The 8720-nt window shown below is 39.1% G+C and overlaps 1 pseudogene; it reads left to right on the forward strand.

Annotated features, from left to right (window-relative positions):
- Nucleotides 1-49: 49 nt before the first annotated feature.
- Nucleotides 50-1314, forward strand: LOC127673256 (uncharacterized; annotated as a pseudogene).
- Nucleotides 1315-8720: the final 7406 nt, after the last annotated feature.

An 8720-nucleotide genomic window follows, 5' to 3' on the forward strand; every position in this document is an offset into this window, starting at 1 on the left:
GTGTGAAACGTGGGTCCCCTGCATATGGCAGAGAGAGAACTCAGCTGAGATGCTGAGAAAGCTAGTTGGAAGAGATTGCCTCAGAGGCAAAAGTGAGATCACCTCTGAAGGTGGAGCAGCTGTGGAGATCTGGTAAGTGTCAGGTGAGGCAAGAAGTGGCCCGGACTGCTCTAGAAAGTCTGAGGTACTGACCAGATTCTTGATAGCCTACCTTGACCCTAACAAAGGGTTAGATTGCTACCCCTTCCAAGGACTTCCCTGAGTGGGCTGGTTGTCTCTCCTGTAGTTATGGTGGGTGAGGAATATATTGGCTCATTTATTTTATTAAATATCATTACAACATCCAGAGAGGTATCATCTTATATTGATCAGCTTCACTCCTTTGTTTTTTGTTTTGTTTTATTCTTTGAGCATAGGCATTCCTGTATAGCCCTGGCTGTCATGAAAGTAGGTCTGACTTCCAGGCTGGCCTTGAGATCAGAGATCCACATGCCTCTGATTCTGTTGTTCCAGATGTGCTTCTTTCCCTTAGGTTCTGGGATGACAGGATTTTGCCCTCAGACTGAGCAGAATCTTGCCTACTTAGGGAATGCAAACAGATGCTAGCATTGTGGGTTCAATCCCCAGTTTCAGACCGTGTCATGGTTAGGAGAAGCCATGGAGTATAGAGTACAATCCACTAACTAGAGTCTTCTCTGAACCAGAAGGTCAAGGACTTGGCCACTGAGTTCCATAGATAAAGCCAAGGAGATGATGTAGTCCTCTCCCAGTTTTGACAGAGATTCATTAGAGTTTGAAGAACATGCACTGACAAGTGCACCTGTCTTGCCAGCCCTGAGTACAAGGTGTTCCATGTCTGATCCATGTTGTTTCTGTGGAGACTCAAGCCACTGCTCTGAGGATGGCTGGTTTGCAGACTGGGATCTATACTCCTTTTGTGTATGTGAGAGCGTGGACTACCTGAGATACTACCAAAGATAGAATTGTGCCATGAAGAAGAGCACAGAGGTCTCCCAGATTTTGAGTCAGAGGAACACACGTGTGGCTTCAGGAGATGTAAACAACAACAACCAAGACAAAGATATAGAGGAGGTAGACCAATACTCACCAAGCTTGCTGAAGGAGAAAGAGCTGGAACTTGCCACCTATGATGGTGGAGACTGCCCAGACCAGCATCCTGCTTCTGACAGTCTCAGGAACCTAGGATGCTGGGCATGGCTTCAAAAGGGTTTTGGCCATAAGAAAAAAAGAAGTGAACAAGCCACCCAGAACTCTCTTTGGGGTCCAGGAGCCCTGATGTCTGCTAAGACCTGAAATTAGGGGATCTTCTGTCAGCTCATCTATTACCGCAAAGGCACACACAAGGCAGTTGTGTCTTTGCAGCCATCTGGTGTTTGTTTGTTTATCTCATTCTTAAATAAAAGAGTTAAAAGCTGGAGATTAGTGTTCTTTTAGAAATGGCCCAAGGGAAAAATGAAGGATGGAGTAGAGACAGATGAGGATAGTCTACCTTTTCCTAGCTTCGGATACAGGAGTAACTGGTGTTTTTTTTTTTTTTTTTTTTTAAGTCCTTATGAGACTTTGACATCCTGGTTTTCATGTGTGCTGGGACACAAAAGAACAAGCACACAGGGAGTAAACCTGAGCACTTTGGGAAACCACTCTGCTTAATCAACATGGTTGAGGAGTGATCTACCCAGATGCTTCCTTTACAAATTAATCTAGGGGCCATCTGCAACTTCCATTTTACCCCTTCTTCCTTCTGTATAGACTAGACTAGCCCTGAACTCAGATTTACTTTGCCTTGTCTCTCTAGTATGGGGATTAGAGGCCTGTGCTATGACTTCTGCACATGGGATTCTTTCTATTTTCAGCAATTTACTTTGGAAATTTCTGCTTCACAAGGGAACTCACCTGCAGAAACCGGACAGGCTAAGTTGGAAGCTCAGGGCAGTCCTGGCCCTGACACAGAAAACCCAGCTCCCTGGACTCGAGGGTGTGTCTTTTAAGTGCTTCCAGTCTTGGAAGAGCTTCACCTCTTACAAGCCTTACTTCTATTGTTGGTCTCCCTAGCAGTTGAATCCCTCAGTAGGCTAATCCGTGTACCAGGCTAAAGAATGGTTTCTTACATTTGACTCTCTGAACTTCATTTCTCAGGAAGTGTATGTAGGAAAAAATAGACACTGCACAGAAATACTGACCAGCATGTTTTCCTTTGAATATTCAATATTTTCTGTAATTCACATCACCTTGAACTTTCAACAGAAGTGGGAAGACTCAGGTAATAATACATCTTGGATTCACTGAGAGAATGACTCATCCCTGGCACCAGGCTGTTCTTTCAGTATTTGGGAGCACACCCTGGGTTTAAATCAAGTCCCATTGCAGCTTGTTGGGCATAATCTGATTTGGTTGACAAAATGAAAGCACCAAGAGACAAAATCACGGACGCTGTTGGAAATGATTTCAGCTCACGTAAGCCAACAGCCAGGAAGAACTTGTTTGTGTAGGAAATTCGCAGTTAATAGAGCCTTGAGCTTCCAAAGATGTGCACAGACCATTGCCATTCCTCTATGGAGGAAGAGCAGCCCCACAGCGACACCTGTTGTGAAGAAGTGGCAGCACCTGGAGCTCAGAGTCAGAGCTGTGGATCTATGGATCATTGTAGCTACTGGCTGCTTTCTTGGTCAGTACTCGAGCTGTGGCCTCTACAAGTGTAGACAAGCTGACAGGGGGACTAACTATGGACCTGCCCTGCCAGGATTCCAAGACTCTCCTAAAACTCGGCGTGTATGAATGAGTCAACCGGGGTCGGCCCTATCTGTCAAATGTACTCTTTGACCATGGCCCCAAGGCAACAGGGAAACTACAGCTAGATGAAATGACCAGCTGAGACAGAATACCAGTTGAGCACTTGTCTGTGCCATCTGGAAAATCTTAGGCAAACAGAAAGGAAAGCAACTGCAAGGAGATTTGTGTTTGCACAGAGTTTATTACATTGCGTGAGAGGGGGGACAGTGTGGGAAGTCTTAGCACACTTGTAGGCCTGAAGGTGTCATTTACCTATGGTAGACAGAATAAAGTCTGCTCTTTGAAATGTCACGAGGCTGAGCTGTCAGGAAAAAAAAATCTCAGCACCTACAATGAATCTCCATCCTCGAACCTGGGCACCATGCATTTTAGTCAGCCCTTAGGAGCACAAGTTCCAGAACCAGAGCTCTCTGCGTAATTCCACCTCTGCCTGCCTGTCACAATCCAATCCTATCAGCACAGCAAATGCTCAGAGGAGCAAAAACACATATGAGGTATGAAATCACCTTCGAAAAACAACTCAGACCTGCTGACAGCCTAGCTGAACTTGGCTTGGGGGACAAGTCATAGCTACTGGAGAAGGGGATCCAAGGTGTGAGCACTGAGATAATCACCACCTGGAGCGCCAGTGCCTCAGTGCCCTCTGTGGTGAAGAAATCGCTGGGCTGAAGCTCTGTAGGAGAACTGAGGATCTGCAAAAGGAGACTTGAAAAAATGAAAGAATTCTTAATTATCTGGAATTTTAGAGGAATGATCTCAAGAAAGAGATTACAGCAGTGATGCATTTGAAATTAATTATTGACTTACTAAACAAATAAAGATAGAAAGGATTAGGTAGTATTCATTCTGTTTCTATCATGGTTTCTTAGCTGGTCCCCACAATACATTTCTTTGTATGGAAACAAACAGAGTATCAATTTCATCCACAAGAAAACGAATTTTCATTTCGAGAAGTGATAACACCATTCCATTCCACGATGTTGGCAAAAGATGATGTAATAAGGACCAACATTGATCCCTCTCTGGTTAATGACTGTGAGTCCATTTATATTAACAAAGAAGGTCTTAAATATCCCAACATTGCTGCATTATAAGACAAAGGCTTTGAAGCCAACTATAAGAAGTTCCTGGAGGTCCTTAAAGAGGAAATGGCTAAGTCACTTACAGAATTCCAGGAAAACACAAACAATTGGAGGGAATCAATAAATACCTCAAAGTCACCCAGGAAAAGAGAAACAAAAAAAGTGGATGACACCAATAAATTCTATAAATAAAGAAATCATAAACCAAGTGTTGAAGGAAACAAACTATTAGAGACCAAGAAATACAAAAAAAAAAAAAAAAAAAAAAAAAAAAAATGAAGCAAACACAAACTGATGGAATACAGGAAATAAAAATTTAGGAGTGCGCATTGGAACTAAAGGTAAGGTTCAGTGAGAGAATACAGAGATGGAAGACAAATCTCAAGCATTGAAAATAAAATAGAAGGGATGGACGCATCAGGAAATAAATGTTGTATCTTATACTCCCTGACATAATATCCACAAAATACAGGACATTGTGTAGGATCAAAGCATTAGAAGACTAGCAATAGAGGAAGAACACTAGATCAAAGTCTCAGAAAGTATTGACAACAAAATCATACAAGAAAATTTTCCTAACCTAAAGAGTGAGGTACCTAACAAAGTACAAGAATCATCAAAACACCACAGAGAATGGACCATAAAATGAAGTCTCTTCCCTGAATAATAATCAAAACATACAATACAAAGAACAAATACTAAATGATGCAATGGTATAAAAGCCAAAAAAAAAAAAAAAAAAAAAAAAAAAAAAAAAAAAAAAAAAAAAAAAAAACGTATAAAGGAAGATCTTTTGAAATAACAGATGACTTCACATTGGAGTCTGTTAATGCCAAAAGGGCTTGCACACACCTGTTGCAGAATGTACACATGCCAAGATTATTATATGTAGAAAATATTTAATTACCACAAATGAAAAATAAGATAGTCTATGATAAAATTAAATTTGAACACTATCTGTCTACAAATACAGACCTTCACAAAGTAATCGAAGAAGAATCTAACCCAAAGAAGTTAATGATACACAGGTAGTCAAAAGTCTTGTGTTTCCCTACAAAAGAAGGGAAAGCACACACACACACACACACACACACACACACACACACACAAACACAAAACCACACACACTCACACCAATACCATAACACCCTGCAGTATCAAGAAGACGAAGAAGAAGAAGAAGAAGAAGAAGAAGAAGAAGAAGAAGAAGAAGAAGAAGAAGAAGAAGAAGAAGAAGAAGAAGAAGAAGAACAACAACAACAACAACAACAACAACAACAACAACAACAACAACAACAAATTACAGGAGTTAAGTATCCCTGTTCATGAACCATTCCCATATCCATAATCTCAGTGCACCAATGAAAAGACACAGGCTTACAGAATTGATATTAACACAAACCTATCCTTCTATTACATACACGAATTAAAGCTCAACAGCAACAATAGGCATTGCTTCAAGATAAAGGTGAGTAAATATGTATTCTAATCAAATGGACAAAGAACCAGGCTGGTGTAGCCATTTTAAAAATTAGCAAAATAGATTTTGATCAAAGTATAATCAAAATAATTCAAGTAGACTACATATTCCTCAAAGGAATAAATATTACTATAGATGGCATCGTAATTTTTTTAATATTTGCCTTAAATACATGGTCACCAAGTTATGTAAAAGAAACATTTTAAGGCCAAAATGATGTATTAAACCTCATACACTTAGAATCATTGATTTCAATAACCCTCTCTTACCAAGGGACACATTCTCCAGACCAAAACTAAACAGAGAAATATTCCAGCTAACTGAGAGCAAGGACATGAATCCAGCTGATATTTTGAAAACATTGTACTGAAATATAAGATAATATACCTTCTGTTCACCACCTCACAAAACTTACTCATAAACTGACCACATATTCAGACACATTGAAAGTCTTTACACATACAAGGAAATTGAAACTACACCATGTGTCCCATCAAACCACCAAGAATTACAGCTCCATATCAACAAAACAAGAGAGAACACAAGGTTTACAAACTCATGGGAACTGCACACCACCCAACTGAATGAAAAATAGGTTAAAGCAGAAATAGAGGAAGAAATAAGAGATTTTCAGGAATTCAATGAATATGAATATGCAACATGCACAATCCTATTTAAAACAAAGAAAAATAAAAGTGGTGCTTAGAAGAAAGTTCATTGCACAAATGCCTACATTAAAAAATAGGAGAACTCACACATATTGGCAATTTAAGATCACAAATTTAAGTCTCGAACAGAAAGAAGTGAATGAGCTATTATAAAATGGAGTACACATCAAGAAATTATCCAACTGGGGAGAGGCTGAAATCAGTAAAATAGAAAGAGAGGAAAACAAGGAAACAATGAAACATGGAGTTGATCCTTTGACCATTTTATTAGAAAAGACAGGCAATCCCTTATTGACAGATAGAGAATATCAAAATTACTGAAATCTAAAATAAAAATGGTGAAAAAATAAAAGACAATAAAGAAATTGAGAGAATGATAAAAACCTAGACTTGAAAAAAAAAAAAAAACCTGTCTTCCACTGAGTTGGATATTCTAAAAGAAATGAGAAATTTCCTGGATAGCATCCACTTACCATAATTAAGTCAAACTATAACAAACAATTTTTATAAAGATGTAATTCTTTATTTATCTATTCATCTATCTATCTATCTATCTATCTATCTATTTATTTAATGTATATGAGTACACTATCACAGACTTCAGACACACCAGAAGAGGGCATTAAATCCAATTATGGATGGTTGCTAGTGATCATGTGTTATCTGGGTATATAACACAATACCTTTGGAAGAGCAGTCAGTGCTCTTATCAACTGAACTATCTCTCCAGCCCTAAGATAAACAACTTAGACGTAAACATCTAGAAAAAGAGAAGGCACTACAAATCTACCACCAAAAGGAACCCCGGACCGTGAGTTTCAGGGTAGAATTCTACCAGACTTCCAAAGAAGAGTTAATGAGAATACTCCTTAAAGTATTTAACAATATAAACACAGAACAAACATTAACTGGTTTATTTTGTGAACCCATGGTTGCTCAAGTAGCCAGTCAAAAAAGACTAAGCAACAAAAGAGAATTACAGAGCAATTTTCTTTAAATCCACAAATGCAAAAATACTTAATAAAACAAAACAAATAAAAAAGCAATCTTTACACATTACCTAGGTCAAATATGGGCAATTTGTGGAACACATGTTCTTTGCCACTAAGAAAACACTACCCAGAAGATTTAACCTCAGAAATGCTGATTTCTTCATCATCACCTCTAATTACTTAGCTACAGCTAGCTTGTATCTATTGTTCCATTAGTTCCTTCTATTCTTACAACTAAGACAAAGCCACATGGACAAAGCTTCTGAGTTCTGCTACTTCCTGAGGCTGGAATATGGATGGCCCCTTCTATTACATTATCATCAGCTTTTTTCTCCCAAAACGTCACTGCCTAAGCTTGGGTGTCTTGAAACTTGCTCAGAAATCTAACTTGATCTCAGAGATCTGTATGGCTCTGTCTCATGAATGCTGGAATAAAAAGCATGTAACAAAATGCCTGAACCTAAGCTTTTCCTTTTAGAACTTAAATTGAAAACACAGAATAGCAATCAAACCCATCCCTTTTCACTTTGACACAAATTTGTATCAACATATGTCGACATGAAAACGATAACCAGGTAATAATAATTCCTAACATGAAACATTTCTCTTTCATACAACTGCAAATCTGTAAGATTAGATGGATGGAATAAGGCCCTAATATAACCATTCCTTTATTATCTTTGAATATCCTTGAATACAAGATTTACCATCATTCAACTTCCTGGTGATGCTTTGCTTTTTGAACCTTAAATTTTGTATTACTGCGTTGGGAGATTGCTATGCTTGATCAAAACAGTCAGGCCAAATTCTATGCGGGGATTTTTGAGACTTCCTTTGTCAATGCAATCAATGTAAACCTCTTTACCATAACCCCAAGAAGACTGTTCAGACAAGGGTAATAGGCAGCAAAATTCTTTACCATAACATCCTAAGAAACAGATAAAGGTAATCATGAGGAAATACTGGACTTAAGAAAACCAAAGCCAGCAGAACATTCTCCAAACTCTGCATCTCCATGTCTGATGTCAAAGTGTTCTTCAGGTCTCCAACTCTTTTCTGCTTTGTTCACTGAAGCACAATTTGTTCCCTTTGACTGGTTTTATTCAATTCCTGATCAGGTATCATACAGTTCTAACATCTCAAAAACTTGGGGTCTCTAAGATAACTTCAATTTCACAGGTTCTTGTTTCAATGTCCTGGATCCACACATGATCTTCGCTGCTCCTCCAAAGAGATTGGGTCAGTTTTCCAGCTCTGCCCTCTGTATCACTTTAAGCTCTGGTTGACTCCATTCTCCTACTCCTGTTGTTCGTGCTGTTCATCCCCTGGTACTTCCATCTTCAAGATGCTGGGTTCTTCTGCTAGAACTAGTCTTGACCCATAGCCTCCCTTATGCTTGCTCAATGGTGCCAAGCCTCAGCTGTTCTGCATGACAACTTCATGAACTCAAATTTAATACCACCTGGGTTATTCAAAGCCCAGTTGCACCATTATGTCCAACCTTGGTGATCTCTAGAACACACCTTTTTGTCACTCAGAAAATACCAGTCATTTTTCACCACAGTGATGCTGATTTCTTCTTCATCACCTCTAATTACTAGCTAGCCAGCATCAATTGTCTCAGTATTATTACCATTTAAGACCGAGCTGCTGAGTTCTGCTGCTTACTGGGGATGGAACGTCGCTC

The sequence above is a fragment of the Apodemus sylvaticus genome, chromosome 22, assembly GCF_947179515.1.
Source record: "Apodemus sylvaticus chromosome 22, mApoSyl1.1, whole genome shotgun sequence".
NCBI lineage: Eukaryota > Metazoa > Chordata > Mammalia > Rodentia > Muridae > Apodemus > Apodemus sylvaticus.